We start from the raw sequence: 16,281 nt of genomic DNA, 5'->3' as shown, positions 1-16,281 counted from the left end.
CCCACCGTCATTGATAACCGAGGAACACCACTGGCAGGAAGGTCTGCTTCACTAGTTACCAGAGTGGGAAACGCAGAAATGCTGCAGCCCTCTGGCCGTTACGTGCAACGGCAGCTTGAAAACCCGTGCTAATGGTCACTTCATGTGCACAAGTCCTGGAGGGCTGTCAATGAAACCTGCCCTCAAAATGTCTTGAGGGAGGTAGTGGCCAAAATATTTCAAAAGGTGGCACATACTTCAAGAAAAGAATGTGATGAGGTAAGCTACACACACAGTTTGAAGGAAAAAAGGACATCCCTGAAAGCTCAATTTCAAGGCTTTATGAGACGCATGCAAATCCAACCACAGAGGTATGGGCTCACACCAGTCAGAAGAACCATCAGCAACAAAACTACCAACAATTCATGCTGAAGGGGTTGTGGAGAAGTGCATACCCTCTAGGTTAAGTGGGACTTTGCCGCCAGCCGCGGCGGGTCCTCAAAGTGTAGCAACAACCGACGAGAGGGGGTAGGGAACTGAACGCACCAAGGTATGGGATCAGAAGGGCACAAGCAACTGACGCTTGCAAGGCAAGTTTAATAACAAAGCCTAGCCGTATATATACCCCTAAAGCAGGGAATTTGCTTCGTCACGCCTTATCGGCATCAGCTGGTTGGTTGGCTTCTCGGCTTAGTCACACCTTATCAGCATCAGCTGGTTGGTTGGCTGCTCGGCTTCTCCCTCAGAGGCACCAATTTCCCCTCCAGGGTTGCTTTTCCTAGCTTTAGGGAACAACCAGGGACTCCCAGTAACTGAGCAGGTCCCTGGAGCGATTTGGCCAAAGACCATCTCCTTTTGTATGTTCATACCATAAAGTCCAGGATGCATACCAAGGAGAGTACAGTCGGGCCCTGAGGCTTAGGAGGGTCTTAGTGGCGCCTTCCTCAGAGGGCAATGCTCGCCACAGGACTTCACCTGGTAAGAGGCACTAATGGGAACAGAATGGAGGTGCCTTTACAAGGTAAACACTGAGTTACGATATGATCCAGCAGGCCCACTCCTGGGCCTATAACCTAAGAAAGAAGACAGAAGTGGAAAGACACAGGCAGGCAAATCTGCATTGCAGGAGTACTACAATAGCCAGGACATGGAAGCAAGCAGAAAGTCCATCAACAGATGAGTGGACAAAGAAGAACAGGGACCTGAACAGATGGACTATTAGCCAAGGAACAAAAGGAAACAATGCCATCAACAGCACCATCGGTGAGGCTAGAGTTCATCACGCACCTTGCAGTAAGTCACAGAGCGAAAGATACATAGCCTACGATATCACTTATAGGTGTTCCCTGAAAATTGATATCACTGAAGATATTTCCACAGAGAAAGGCAATCACAGATGCAATAAACAGATTTATGGTTCACCCATGGACAGGTGTGAGAATTGTGTACATTAGGAAATTGGGTTTAAGAGAGAGATACCAACACAGGTGAAATACAAAATCACCAAAGGCCTACGGAATACCAAGAGAAGAGTACTCAACATTGTGTCATAAGCTCCATGGGAAAAGGATCCAAAGAAGACTAGATACATGTTTATGTGTAAAAGAGCCACATCTTTCACACCTACAACAAGCAAAACATTGTAATCAAACTTGCTGTGAGAAACAATAAACATTGAATTAAAAAACGAACAAGTCAGTCGTGAGGCACAAACCTAAGGGGCTTTTTCCTGGCACAGTCCATTCTAATTGACAACCGAGAATACGACTTCCACGGAGGCTCTGTTGCCCGAGTAACCAGGTTTGGTAAAGGAGACCTGCTGCCGCCTTGTGGCCGTTTCTCAAAACAGCAGCTTTAAACCCAGTGCTAATGGTCACTTGATATTCAAAATCATTGCAGGCCTATAAATGACACCTGCCCTCAAAAACGATTCTTGGGTCGTCCATCGAGGAAAAAAACTCAAAAGACGTGCACATTTCAAAACGACAATTTCAAGAGGCATATTTTGTGCACATTTTGTCTTCTCTTTCTTTCTTTCTCTTGTGATAAATAAAAGGGCATGGAAAAATGCTCAACATCAGGAATTAATAAAGCCATGCAAATCCAGTCGACAGAAACGTTCACCCACCGTCGTCAGAATGATCATCAGCCACAGAGTCTACAAAGAATAAATGCTCAAGGTGTTTTAGAGAACTCTGTGCCCTCTAGCTGCCGCTGGGACGTAACCTGGGAACAGCTAGTAGTGAGGACACCGTGGAGGTGCGTTGAAAGGTAAAAATTGAGCTAACCTGTAATCGGGTAGGCCCACTGATGGGCCTATCTCCCGAGTAGACCAAAATCAAAAAGACACAGGCTGGCCATCCTGCGCTGCAGCAACATGTACCATCGCCAAGACTTGGAAGAAACCCAAATGTCCATCAACAGAACAATGCACCAAGAAGAAGGGGGCCCATGCGCACAATGGAACATGAGCCACGGAAGAGCATGCAACAGTGCCGCTGGCACCACCGTAGAAGGATCTAGAGATACCCACCCAAAAGGAAGTACGAAAGAAACCGAAATAGAAATATCCTATGACATCACTTATAGCTGTTACTTCAACATTGATACCCATGAAGTCATTTCCAAGAGAAGGCCGTGCATAGATGCAGAAAACCAACTATGCTTAACCAAGTGGAAAGGTGTAAGGAATGTATGAATTTGGATATGGGGGTTTACAGACATGTACTGATACATATGAAATATATAATCACAAAATACCTAAGGAATACCAAGAGTGGTCGACTCAACACTCTGTAATAACCTACACGGAAAAGGATCCAAAGATGAATAGATTGATACATACATATGATGAACCAGATGCAGTACACCTAGAACACACACCACATTTTTATCCAATTGGCTGTGATACTAGATAACAATTAAATTTTAAAAAACACACAAGAAGTAAGGAGATATAAGCTCTTGGGGGTTTGCCCTGACACACTGCACTCTCATTTGCAGCCTACTAACACAATTTCCAGGAAGCCTCTGTTGCAGGAAAACCCAGAGTTGGAAATGGAGAAATGCTGCCGCCTTGTGGCCGTTTCCCGCAAGAGCGGCTTTAAACGGATAGCTATGGGTCACTTAACATTCACAAGGACTCAGGCCTCTAAAAGACACCTGCCCTCAAAAAAAAAAAAAAATGTCCTGAGCTCGGCAGTGGTGAAAAAAATTCAAAGCAGGCAAATGTGTCAAAGAGATAGTATGAAGAGGTAAGTTTTACTCACTCTTTATCAAAAAAAGCAAAATGGAGAAAAGCTCAACCTCAGGAATGATCAGACTCCTCTAAGCTACAAAAAGCTTTCAACTCACCCAAGTTAACTACCGTCAGCCAAAAGACTACAAACAATAAATGCTGAAGGGGTTTTAGAGAACTCTGTTCCCTCTGTCTGCGGAGGACATGTCTAGTTGTAACAGCCAATAATGAGAACAGAAAGGAGCTGCGTTTTCAATTAAAAATTGAGCCACCCTTCCATCCAGAACACCCACAGCCGAGCCTCTCACCTGAGAAGACAGGCTGCAAGAGCTGCACTCCACGAGTTTTCACAGTAGCCAAGACACCGAAGCAACCCAAATGTCCATCAACAGATGAATGGATAAGAAGAGCTGGTCCGTGGACACAGTGGACTATTAGCCATGGAAAACAAGGAAACACTGCTCTTTGAGGCACCCGAGATGAGCCTAGAGATCATCACAGAACATGAGTTAAGTCGGAAAGCAAAAGGCATACCGTATGACATCACGTATAGGCGTTATCTAACAGCTGACACAAATGAACATATTTCCACAAAGAAAGACACTCACACACTTAGAAAACAAACTAAGCTTAAGTAAAATGAAAGGTGGGGGGAATGGATAAATTAAGATTAGTGTCACCATATGTGTACAAATACGTATTAAATATATATATCAAACAGACCGACCATATAGCAAGGGAGGTCACCAGAACACTCTGCAATAATTTACATGGGAAGAGGATCTGTACAAGAATATATATATATATATATATATATATATATATATATATATATAAAACGTACAAATGAACCAGATTCTGTACATATAGGACCAACAGTATTCTAATCATTACCCCGATTTAAACAAATTAAAAGAGCGAAGAAGAAGTAATGTGACATACACATCTGGGGTTTTTTCCTGGCACATTCCATTCTAATTGACAACCTGGGAACAGGACTTCCAGAAGGCTCTGCTGCCCTAGTAACCAGATGTGGGAATGTAGCAAGGCTGACGCCTTGTGGCCGTTTCCCACAGCAGCAGCTTTAAAGTCAGTGCTAATGGTCACTCAATATTCACACCCATTGCAGGCTTGTAAATGACACCTGCCCTCCAAAACAAAATCCTGGGGCCGAAAATCGACCAAAAAAGTCGAAAGAGGGCAACCTTCCAAGAAGACAATTGCGAGAGGTTTATTGTACTCACGGGTTTTTTTTTCTGTTTTTGTTTAACAGAATAAAAAAAGGCGTGGAAAAATGCTGAACCTTAGGAATTATTAGACACGAAAATACACGTTACAAAAACCTATCATGTCACACGACTCAGCATGGCCAGCAGCAAAACTTCTGCAAACAAGAAATGCTGACGGGGTGGTGAAGAAATGCGTACCCTCGGTTCTAAGTGGGACGTGGTAAGAGCCCCTAAGGAAAACACAGTGGAGTTGCCTGGAAAGGGTCAACATTGAGCGACCGTTCAATCAAGCATACCCACTGCTGGGTCTATCACCTGAGAGGATGAGAATCAAAAAAGACACGGGCTGGCAATCCTGCAATCCAGCAATGTTTACCGTAGCCAACACTTGGAAGCAATGAAAATGCCCAGCCACAGAGGAATGCAGAAAGGAGCAGTGGTCCATGGACACAATGGAAGAGTGCTCCAGTGAAAAGTAGAAATTCCATTTTAAAAACAGATATAAGTAAGGAGACATCAGCTTTGGGGGGTTTCTCCAGACACATCCCACCGTCATTGATAACCGAGGAACACCACTGGCAGGAAGGTCTGCTTCACTAGTTACCAGAGTGGGAAACGCAGAAATGCTGCAGCCCTCTGGCCGTTACGTGCAACGGCAGCTTGAAAACCCGTGCTAATGGTCACTTCATGTGCACAAGTCCTGGAGGGCTGTCAATGAAACCTGCCCTCAAAATGTCTTGAGGGAGGTAGTGGCCAAAATATTTCAAAAGGTGGCACATACTTCAAGAAAAGAATGTGATGAGGTAAGCTACACACACAGTTTGAAGGAAAAAAGGACATCCCTGAAAGCTCAATTTCAAGGCTTTATGAGACGCATGCAAATCCAACCACAGAGGTATGGGCTCACACCAGTCAGAAGAACCATCAGCAACAAAACTACCAACAATTCATGCTGAAGGGGTTGTGGAGAAGTGCATACCCTCTAGGTTAAGTGGGACTTTGCCGCCAGCCGCGGCGGGTCCTCAAAGTGTAGCAACAACCGACGAGAGGGGGTAGGGAACTGAACGCACCAAGGTATGGGATCAGAAGGGCACAAGCAACTGACGCTTGCAAGGCAAGTTTAATAACAAAGCCTAGCCGTATATATACCCCTAAAGCAGGGAATTTGCTTCGTCACGCCTTATCGGCATCAGCTGGTTGGTTGGCTTCTCGGCTTAGTCACACCTTATCAGCATCAGCTGGTTGGTTGGCTGCTCGGCTTCTCCCTCAGAGGCACCAATTTCCCCTCCAGGGTTGCTTTTCCTAGCTTTAGGGAACAACCAGGGACTCCCAGTAACTGAGCAGGTCCCTGGAGCGATTTGGCCAAAGACCATCTCCTTTTGTATGTTCATACCATAAAGTCCAGGATGCATACCAAGGAGAGTACAGTCGGGCCCTGAGGCTTAGGAGGGTCTTAGTGGCGCCTTCCCCAGAGGGCAATGCTCGCCACAGGACTTCACCTGGTAAGAGGCACTAATGGGAACAGAATGGAGGTGCCTTTACAAGGTAAACACTGAGTTACGATATGATCCAGCAGGCCCACTCCTGGGCCTATAACCTAAGAAAGAAGACAGAAGTGGAAAGACACAGGCAGGCAAATCTGCATTGCAGGAGTATTACAATAGCCAGGACATGGAAGCAAGCAGAAAGTCCATCAACAGATGAGTGGACAAAGAAGAACAGGGACCTGAACAGATGGACTATTAGCCAAGGAACAAAAGGAAACAATGCCATCAACAGCACCATCGGTGAGGCTAGAGTTCATCACGCACCTTGCAGTAAGTCACAGAGCGAAAGATACATAGCCTACGATATCACTTATAGGTGTTCCCTGAAAATTGATATCACTGAAGATATTTCCACAGAGAAAGGCAATCACAGATGCAATAAACAGATTTATGGTTCACCCATGGACAGGTGTGAGAATTGTGTACATTAGGAAATTGGGTTTAAGAGAGAGATACCAACACAGGTGAAATACAAAATCACCAAAGGCCTACGGAATACCAAGAGAAGAGTACTCAACATTGTGTCATAAGCTCCATGGGAAAAGGATCCAAAGAAGACTAGATACATGTTTATGTGTAAAAGAGCCACATCTTTCACACCTACAACAAGCAAAACATTGTAATCAAACTTGCTGTGAGAAACAATAAACATTGAATTAAAAAACGAACAAGTCAGTCGTGAGGCACAAACCTAAGGGGCTTTTTCCTGGCACAGTCCATTCTAATTGACAACCGAGAATACGACTTCCACGGAGGCTCTGTTGCCCGAGTAACCAGGTTTGGTAAAGGAGACCTGCTGCCGCCTTGTGGCCGTTTCTCAAAACAGCAGCTTTAAACCCAGTGCTAATGGTCACTTGATATTCAAAATCATTGCAGGCCTATAAATGACACCTGCCCTCAAAAACGATTCTTGGGTCGTCCATCGAGGAAAAAAACTCAAAAGACGTGCACATTTCAAAACGACAATTTCAAGAGGCATATTTTGTGCACATTTTGTCTTCTCTTTCTTTCTTTCTCTTGTGATAAATAAAAGGGCATGGAAAAATGCTCAACATCAGGAATTAATAAAGCCATGCAAATCCAGTCGACAGAAACGTTCACCCACCGTCGTCAGAATGATCATCAGCCACAGAGTCTACAAAGAATAAATGCTCAAGGTGTTTTAGAGAACTCTGTGCCCTCTAGCTGCCGCTGGGACGTAACCTGGGAACAGCTAGTAGTGAGGACACCGTGGAGGTGCGTTGAAAGGTAAAAATTGAGCTAACCTGTAATCGGGTAGGCCCACTGATGGGCCTATCTCCCGAGTAGACCAAAATCAAAAAGACACAGGCTGGCCATCCTGCGCTGCAGCAACATGTACCATCGCCAAGACTTGGAAGAAACCCAAATGTCCATCAACAGAACAATGCACCAAGAAGAAGGGGGCCCATGTGCACAATGGAACATGAGCCACGGAAGAGCATGCAACAGTGCCGCTGGCACCACCGTAGAAGGATCTAGAGATACCCACCCAAAAGGAAGTACGAAAGAAACCGAAATAGAAATATCCTATGACATCACTTATAGCTGTTACTTCAACATTGATACCCATGAAGTCATTTCCAAGAGAAGGCCGTGCATAGATGCAGAAAACCAACTATGCTTAACCAAGTGGAAAGGTGTAAGGAATGTATGAATTTGGATATGGGGGTTTACAGACATGTACTGATACATATGAAATATATAATCACAAAATACCTAAGGAATACCAAGAGTGGTCGACTCAACACTCTGTAATAACCTACACGGAAAAGGATCCAAAGATGAATAGATTGATACATACATATGATGAACCAGATGCAGTACACCTAGAACACACACCACATTTTTATCCAATTGGCTGTGATACTAGATAACAATTAAATTTTAAAAAACACACAAGAAGTAAGGAGATATAAGCTCTTGGGGGTTTGCCCTGACACACTGCACTCTCATTTGCAGCCTACTAACACAATTTCCAGGAAGCCTCTGTTGCAGGAAAACCCAGAGTTGGAAATGGAGAAATGCTGCCGCCTTGTGGCCGTTTCCCGCAAGAGCGGCTTTAAACGGATAGCTATGGGTCACTTAACATTCACAAGGACTCAGGCCTCTAAAAGACACCTGCCCTCAAAAAAAAAAAAATGTCCTGAGCTCGGCAGTGGTGAAAAAAATTCAAAGCAGGCAAATGTGTCAAAGAGATAGTATGAAGAGGTAAGTTTTACTCACTCTTTATCAAAAAAAGCAAAATGGAGAAAAGCTCAACCTCAGGAATGATCAGACTCCTCTAAGCTACAAAAAGCTTTCAACTCACCCAAGTTAACTACCGTCAGCCAAAAGACTACAAACAATAAATGCTGAAGGGGTTTTAGAGAACTCTGTTCCCTCTGTCTGCGGAGGACATGTCTAGTTGTAACAGCCAATAATGAGAACAGAAAGGAGCTGCGTTTTCAATTAAAAATTGAGCCACCCTTCCATCCAGAACACCCACAGCCGAGCCTCTCACCTGAGAAGACAGGCTGCAAGAGCTGCACTCCACGAGTTTTCACAGTAGCCAAGACACCGAAGCAACCCAAATGTCCATCAACAGATGAATGGATAAGAAGAGCTGGTCCGTGGACACAGTGGACTATTAGCCATGGAAAACAAGGAAACACTGCTCTTTGAGGCACCCGAGATGAGCCTAGAGATCATCACAGAACATGAGTTAAGTCGGAAAGCAAAAGGCATACCGTATGACATCACGTATAGGCGTTATCTAACAGCTGACACAAATGAACATATTTCCACAAAGAAAGACACTCACACACTTAGAAAACAAACTAAGCTTAAGTAAAATGAAAGGTGGGGGGAATGGATAAATTAAGATTAGTGTCACCATATGTGTACAAATACGTATTAAATATATATATCAAACAGACCGACCATATAGCAAGGGAGGTCACCAGAACACTCTGCAATAATTTACATGGGAAGAGGATCTGTACAAGAATATATATATATATATATATATATATATATATATATATATATATATATATAAAAGGTACAAATGAACCAGATTCTGTACATATAGGACCAACAGTATTCTAATCATTACCCCGATTTAAACAAATTAAAAGAGCGAAGAAGAAGTAATGTGACATACACATCTGGGGTTTTTTCCTGGCACATTCCATTCTAATTGACAACCTGGGAACAGGACTTCCAGAAGGCTCTGCTGCCCTAGTAACCAGATGTGGGAATGTAGCAAGGCTGACGCCTTGTGGCCGTCTCCCACAGCAGCAGCTTTAAAGTCAGTGCTAATGGTCACTCAATATTCACACCCATTGCAGGCTTGTAAATGACACCTGCCCTCCAAAACAAAATCCTGGGGCCGAAAATCGACCAAAAAAGTCGAAAGAGGGCAACCTTCCAAGAAGACAATTGCGAGAGGTTTATTGTACTCACGGTTTTTTTTTTTTTCTGTTTTTGTTTAACAGAATAAAAAAAGGCGTGGAAAAATGCTGAACCTTAGGAATTATTAGACACGAAAATACACGTTACAAAAACCTATCATGTCACACGACTCAGCATGGCCAGCAGCAAAACTTCTGCAAACAAGAAATGCTGACGGGGTGGTGAAGAAATGCGTACCCTCGGTTCTAAGTGGGACGTGGTAAGAGCCCCTAAGGAAAACACAGTGGAGTTGCCTGGAAAGGGTCAACATTGAGCGACCGTTCAATCAAGCATACCCACTGCTGGGTCTATCACCTGAGAGGATGAGAATCAAAAAAGACACGGGCTGGCAATCCTGCAATCCAGCAATGTTTACCGTAGCCAACACTTGGAAGCAATGAAAATGCCCAGCCACAGAGGAATGCAGAAAGGAGCAGTGGTCCATGGACACAATGGAAGAGTGCTCCAGTGAAAAGTAGAAATTCCATTTTAAAAACAGATATAAGTAAGGAGACATCAGCTTTGGGGGGTTTCTCCAGACACATCCCACCGTCATTGATAACCGAGGAACACCACTGGCAGGAAGGTCTGCTTCACTAGTTACCAGAGTGGGAAACGCAGAAATGCTGCAGCCCTCTGGCCGTTACGTGCAACGGCAGCTTGAAAACCCGTGCTAATGGTCACTTCATGTGCACAAGTCCTGGAGGGCTGTCAATGAAACCTGCCCTCAAAATGTCTTGAGGGAGGTAGTGGCCAAAATATTTCAAAAGGTGGCACATACTTCAAGAAAAGAATGTGATGAGGTAAGCTACACACACAGTTTGAAGGAAAAAAGGACATCCCTGAAAGCTCAATTTCAAGGCTTTATGAGACGCATGCAAATCCAACCACAGAGGTATGGGCTCACACCAGTCAGAAGAACCATCAGCAACAAAACTACCAACAATTCATGCTGAAGGGGTTGTGGAGAAGTGCATACCCTCTAGGTTAAGTGGGACTTTGCCGCCAGCCGCGGCGGGTCCTCAAAGTGTAGCAACAACCGACGAGAGGGGGTAGGGAACTGAACGCACCAAGGTATGGGATCAGAAGGGCACAAGCAACTGACGCTTGCAAGGCAAGTTTAATAACAAAGCCTAGCCGTATATATACCCCTAAAGCAGGGAATTTGCTTCGTCACGCCTTATCGGCATCAGCTGGTTGGTTGGCTTCTCGGCTTAGTCACACCTTATCAGCATCAGCTGGTTGGTTGGCTGCTCGGCTTCTCCCTCAGAGGCACCAATTTCCCCTCCAGGGTTGCTTTTCCTAGCTTTAGGGAACAACCAGGGACTCCCAGTAACTGAGCAGGTCCCTGGAGCGATTTGGCCAAAGACCATCTCCTTTTGTATGTTCATACCATAAAGTCCAGGATGCATACCAAGGAGAGTACAGTCGGGCCCTGAGGCTTAGGAGGGTCTTAGTGGCGCCTTCCTCAGAGGGCAATGCTCGCCACAGGACTTCACCTGGTAAGAGGCACTAATGGGAACAGAATGGAGGTGCCTTTACAAGGTAAACACTGAGTTACGATATGATCCAGCAGGCCCACTCCTGGGCCTATAACCTAAGAAAGAAGACAGAAGTGGAAAGACACAGGCAGGCAAATCTGCATTGCAGGAGTATTACAATAGCCAGGACATGGAAGCAAGCAGAAAGTCCATCAACAGATGAGTGGACAAAGAAGAACAGGGACCTGAACAGATGGACTATTAGCCAAGGAACAAAAGGAAACAATGCCATCAACAGCACCATCGGTGAGGCTAGAGTTCATCACGCACCTTGCAGTAAGTCACAGAGCGAAAGATACATAGCCTACGATATCACTTATAGGTGTTCCCTGAAAATTGATATCACTGAAGATATTTCCACAGAGAAAGGCAATCACAGATGCAATAAACAGATTTATGGTTCACCCATGGACAGGTGTGAGAATTGTGTACATTAGGAAATTGGGTTTAAGAGAGAGATACCAACACAGGTGAAATACAAAATCACCAAAGGCCTACGGAATACCAAGAGAAGAGTACTCAACATTGTGTCATAAGCTCCATGGGAAAAGGATCCAAAGAAGACTAGATACATGTTTATGTGTAAAAGAGCCACATCTTTCACACCTACAACAAGCAAAACATTGTAATCAAACTTGCTGTGAGAAACAATAAACATTGAATTAAAAAACGAACCAGTCAGTCGTGAGGCACAAACCTAAGGGGCTTTTTCCTGGCACAGTCCATTCTAATTGACAACCGAGAATACGACTTCCACGGAGGCTCTGTTGCCCGAGTAACCAGGTTTGGTAAAGGAGACCTGCTGCCGCCTTGTGGCCGTTTCTCAAAACAGCAGCTTTAAACCCAGTGCTAATGGTCACTTGATATTCAAAATCATTGCAGGCCTATAAATGACACCTGCCCTCAAAAACGATTCTTGGGTCGTCCATCGAGGAAAAAAACTCAAAAGACGTGCACATTTCAAAACGACAATTTCAAGAGGCATATTTTGTGCACATTTTGTCTTCTCTTTCTTTCTTTCTCTTGTGATAAATAAAAGGGCATGGAAAAATGCTCAACATCAGGAATTAATAAAGCCATGCAAATCCAGTCGACAGAAACGTTCACCCACCGTCGTCAGAATGATCATCAGCCACAGAGTCTACAAAGAATAAATGCTCAAGGTGTTTTAGAGAACTCTGTGCCCTCTAGCGGCCGCTGGGACGTAACCTGGGAACAGCTAGTAGTGAGGACACCGTGGAGGTGCGTTGAAAGGTAAAAATTGAGCTAACCTGTAATCGGGTAGGCCCACTGATGGGCCTATCTCCCGAGTAGACCAAAATCAAAAAGACACAGGCTGGCCATCCTGCGCTGCAGCAACATGTACCATCGCCAAGACTTGGAAGAAACCCAAATGTCCATCAACAGAACAATGCACCAAGAAGAAGGGGGCCCATGCGCACAATGGAACATGAGCCACGGAAGAGCATGCAACAGTGCCGCTGGCACCACCGTAGAAGGATCTAGAGATACCCACCCAAAAGGAAGTACGAAAGAAACCGAAATAGAAATATCCTATGACATCACTTATAGCTGTTACTTCAACATTGATACCCATGAAGTCATTTCCAAGAGAAGGCCGTGCATAGATGCAGAAAACCAACTATGCTTAACCAAGTGGAAAGGTGTAAGGAATGTATGAATTTGGATATGGGGGTTTACAGACATGTACTGATACATATGAAATATATAATCACAAAATACCTAAGGAATACCAAGAGAGGTCGACTCAACACTCTGTAATAACCTACACGGAAAAGGATCCAAAGATGAATAGATTGATACATACATATGATGAACCAGATGCAGTACACCTAGAACACACACCACATTTTGATCCAATTGGCTGTGATACTAGATAACAATTAAATTTTAAAAAACACACAAGAAGTAAGGAGATATAAGCTCTTGGGGGTTTGCCCTGACACACTGCACTCTCATTTGCAGCCTACTAACACAATTTCCAGGAAGCCTCTGTTGCAGGAAAACCCAGAGTTGGAAATGGAGAAATGCTGCCGCCTTGTGGCCGTTTCCCGCAAGAGCGGCTTTAAACGGATAGCTATGGGTCACTTAACATTCACAAGGACTCAGGCCTCTAAAAGACACCTGCCCTCAAAAAAAAAAAAATGTCCTGAGCTCGGCAGTGGTGAAAAAAATTCAAAGCAGGCAAATGTGTCAAAGAGATAGTATGAAGAGGTAAGTTTTACTCACTCTTTATCAAAAAAAGCAAAATGGAGAAAAGCTCAACCTCAGGAATGATCAGACTCCTCTAAGCTACAAAAAGCTTTCAACTCACCCAAGTTAACTACCGTCAGCCAAAAGACTACAAACAATAAATGCTGAAGGGGTTTTAGAGAACTCTGTTCCCTCTGTCTGCGGAGGACATGTCTAGTTGTAACAGCCAATAATGAGAACAGAAAGGAGCTGCGTTTTCAATTAAAAATTGAGCCACCCTTCCATCCAGAACACCCACAGCCGAGCCTCTCACCTGAGAAGACAGGCTGCAAGAGCTGCACTCCACGAGTTTTCACAGTAGCCAAGACACCGAAGCAACCCAAATGTCCATCAACAGATGAATGGATAAGAAGAGCTGGTCCGTGGACACAGTGGACTATTAGCCATGGAAAACAAGGAAACACTGCTCTTTGAGGCACCCGAGATGAGCCTAGAGATCATCACAGAACATGAGTTAAGTCGGAAAGCAAAAGGCATACCGTATGACATCACGTATAGGCGTTATCTAACAGCTGACACAAATGAACATATTTCCACAAAGAAAGACACTCACACACTTAGAAAACAAACTAAGCTTAAGTAAAATGAAAGGTGGGGGGAATGGATAAATTAAGATTAGTGTCACCATATGTGTACAAATACGTATTAAATATATATATCAAACAGACCGACCATATAGCAAGGGAGGTCACCAGAACACTCTGCAATAATTTACATGGGAAGAGGATCTGTACAAGAATATATATATATATATATATATATATATATATAAAAGGTACAAATGAACCAGATTCTGTACATATAGGACCAACAGTATTCTAATCATTACCCCGATTTAAACAAATTAAAAGAGCGAAGAAGAAGTAATGTGACATACACATCTGGGGTTTTTTCCTGGCACATTCCATTCTAATTGACAACCTGGGAACAGGACTTCCAGAAGGCTCTGCTGCCCTAGTAACCAGATGTGGGAATGTAGCAAGGCTGACGCCTTGTGGCCGTCTCCCACAGCAGCAGCTTTAAAGTCAGTGCTAATGGTCACTCAATATTCACACCCATTGCAGGCTTGTAAATGACACCTGCCCTCCAAAACAAAATCCTGGGGCCGAAAATCGACCAAAAAAGTCGAAAGAGGGCAACCTTCCAAGAAGACAATTGCGAGAGGTTTATTGTACTCACGGTTTTTTTTTTTTTCTGTTTTTGTTTAACAGAATAAAAAAAGGCGTGGAAAAATGCTGAACCTTAGGAATTATTAGACACGAAAATACACGTTACAAAAACCTATCATGTCACACGACTCAGCATGGCCAGCAGCAAAACTTCTGCAAACAAGAAATGCTGACGGGGTGGTGAAGAAATGCGTACCCTCGGTTCTAAGTGGGACGTGGTAAGAGCCCCTAAGGAAAACACAGTGGAGTTGCCTGGAAAGGGTCAACATTGAGCGACCGTTCAATCAAGCATACCCACTGCTGGGTCTATCACCTGAGAGGATGAGAATCAAAAAAGACACGGGCTGGCAATCCTGCAATCCAGCAATGTTTACCGTAGCCAACACTTGGAAGCAATGAAAATGCCCAGCCACAGAGGAATGCAGAAAGGAGCAGTGGTCCATGGACACAATGGAAGAGTGCTCCAGTGAAAAGTAGAAATTCCATTTTAAAAACAGATATAAGTAAGGAGACATCAGCTTTGGGGGGTTTCTCCAGACACATCCCACCGTCATTGATAACCGAGGAACACCACTGGCAGGAAGGTCTGCTTCACTAGTTACCAGAGTGGGAAACGCAGAAATGCTGCAGCCCTCTGGCCGTTACGTGCAACGGCAGCTTGAAAACCCGTGCTAATGGTCACTTCATGTGCACAAGTCCTGGAGGGCTGTCAATGAAACCTGCCCTCAAAATGTCTTGAGGGAGGTAGTGGCCAAAATATTTCAAAAGGTGGCACATACTTCAAGAAAAGAATGTGATGAGGTAAGCTACACACACAGTTTGAAGGAAAAAAGGACATCCCTGAAAGCTCAATTTCAAGGCTTTATGAGACGCATGCAAATCCAACCACAGAGGTATGGGCTCACACCAGTCAGAAGAACCATCAGCAACAAAACTACCAACAATTCATGCTGAAGGGGTTGTGGAGAAGTGCATACCCTCTAGGTTAAGTGGGACTTTGCCGCCAGCCGCGGCGGGTCCTCAAAGTGTAGCAACAACCGACGAGAGGGGGTAGGGAACTGAACGCACCAAGGTATGGGATCAGAAGGGCACAAGCAACTGACGCTTGCAAGGCAAGTTTAATAACAAAGCCTAGCCGTATATATACCCCTAAAGCAGGGAATTTGCTTCGTCACGCCTTATCGGCATCAGCTGGTTGGTTGGCTTCTCGGCTTAGTCACACCTTATCAGCATCAGCTGGTTGGTTGGCTGCTCGGCTTCTCCCTCAGAGGCACCAATTTCCCCTCCAGGGTTGCTTTTCCTAGCTTTAGGGAACAACCAGGGACTCCCAGTAACTGAGCAGGTCCCTGGAGCGATTTGGCCAAAGACCATCTCCTTTTGTATGTTCATACCATAAAGTCCAGGATGCATACCAAGGAGAGTACAGTCGGGCCCTGAGGCTTAGGAGGGTCTTAGTGGCGCCTTCCTCAGAGGGCAATGCTCGCCACAGGACTTCACCTGGTAAGAGGCACTAATGGGAACAGAATGGAGGTGCCTTTACAAGGTAAACACTGAGTTACGATATGATCCAGCAGGCCCACTCCTGGGCCTATAACCTAAGAAAGAAGACAGAAGTGGAAAGACACAGGCAGGCAAATCTGCATTGCAGGAGTATTACAATAGCCAGGACATGGAAGCAAGCAGAAAGTCCATCAACAGATGAGTGGACAAAGAAGAACAGGGACCTGAACAGATGGACTATTAGCCAAGGAACAAAAGGAAACAATGCCATCAACAGCACCATCGGTGAGGCTAGAGTTCATCACGCACCTTGCAGTAAGTCACAGAGCGAAAGATACATAGCCTACGATA

Source organism: Kogia breviceps, chromosome 6 (assembly GCF_026419965.1).
Source record: "Kogia breviceps isolate mKogBre1 chromosome 6, mKogBre1 haplotype 1, whole genome shotgun sequence".
Lineage (NCBI taxonomy): Eukaryota > Metazoa > Chordata > Mammalia > Artiodactyla > Physeteridae > Kogia > Kogia breviceps.
The sequence above is the reverse complement of the archived record's forward strand: the minus strand, read 5'-3'. Positions refer to the sequence as shown.